Source organism: Rhagoletis zephyria, unplaced genomic scaffold, assembly GCF_001687245.7.
Source record: "Rhagoletis zephyria isolate East Lansing unplaced genomic scaffold, Rhagoletis_zephyria_1.1 Rzeph_scaffold_15005, whole genome shotgun sequence".
Taxonomy (NCBI): domain Eukaryota; kingdom Metazoa; phylum Arthropoda; class Insecta; order Diptera; family Tephritidae; genus Rhagoletis; species Rhagoletis zephyria.
In genome coordinates this window covers 1-1589 of record NW_016172072.1, presented here as the reverse complement: position 1 = coordinate 1589, position 1589 = coordinate 1, and positions in this window count along the sequence as shown.

Here is a 1589-nt window from a genome sequence, read left to right as displayed (position 1 = left end):
GGCATGGACTGTTTCTTCAATTTAATAGTGTTCGCTTTATTTTTGTGGAAACGAAACATGTTTTGCAAGTTATGGATCATTTCTACACTCTTTCTTCAAATATTTCTCGTATTTCAGCAGGCGTTTAGTTTTTCGCATCGTGTTTTTACATATTCGTAATTTAAATTTTTTAATAAAATCAATTGGTGGTAGTTCATGATTGTGTGTGGATTAATATCATAACACTGAAAATTTGGCAACAATCTTTTTCATCTATTAAAAAACAACACTTACAGGGCAATGTTTATTGTAAGAACAACATTTTTTTCTATTAATACATACATACTTTAAGCATTGTTGACGCTATTTCCATTTGAATGAGGAAATAGCGCCAATGACTTTATTTCCAAATTTCTGTTGACTTTATTTCGCTTTTGAAAAGGTAATAATGTCAATTGACTTTATTTCGCACCAGGGTGGGAAATAAAGTCAATTGACCTTATTTCCATTGACCTTATTGCCTGTCACCATTCCAAAAAGGCTAGCATACATGAAAGCTTTAATAAATCGATTATCCCCTGTCAACTTGGGATGCGTATGTGGCACGCAACTCCAGCAGGGCATCCAAGTTTAACTGAGTGAAAAGAAAATACAAGTTTGTTGATTTAAATTAATAATTACTAGCTAAAGTGTTTATTGAGATTGTTTGGTTATCGGAGTATATTTTAAAATATTACCATGTGGTGTGAGATGAAGGGTGGTGGCTAAAAGGCGTCCGTCCTCGATTGTGATAAAAATGGGATGACTTGGGCTATTTTTGACTAGTTTAGCCGAACCCTCAAACAGCGAATTGTATTGAGGGGAAATTCGGCTAATTAGTTACATTTCTTGGCGGGAAAATATCTTTCAGCACTGTATATGTGCATGTTGTTGTTGTAGCGGCTACTAAGCCCCGTTCGGGGCGGTTCATCCATCAACGTTGTGGTCTATTTCAGCTNTGTGGCGCCTCATAAGCCCCGTTCGGGGCGGTTCATCCATCAACGTTGTCGTCTATTTCAGCTAGGGGGAGGCCCAGGAAGTGTGCTACTTCCAAAGGGGCTGTCCATAGGGACAGGGGCGTTAGCTGAGTGGGATTCTCAGGGCATGTGAGGAGGTGCCGGGAGTCATGTGGCGCCTCCACATGCCGGGCATTGGTTGGGCACATCTTCGTTGATTCTGCTCAGGTAGCTGTTGAGCCTGCTGCAATAGCCAGAGCGAAGTTGGGCTATTGTAGTGCGGGTCTCCCAAGGCAGACAAAGTTCTGTCCGGTCCACGTCCGGCGGTTGTGTGCCTAGAACGGCATTCACAGGGCGGGAGTCTACATAACTTGAGGGTCCGTCGATAAGTTGACGGGTCCAGAGGTTGTTTGATATACCTCTGGACTTCGTCTGTCAGTTCGTAAAGGTGCCTCGTAAAGGTGTTTATATGAAAATTAACACCTTGACCAGCCTCCAAAAAGAAAAGTTTCCCTCAATTTAACATGTGGTGGCGTTCCTTGCTATCGTTAATAATTTTTCTTATAATTACGGTAGGTGTCGCTGATCTTGACAGCTGTGCTTTGCTAAGAGATG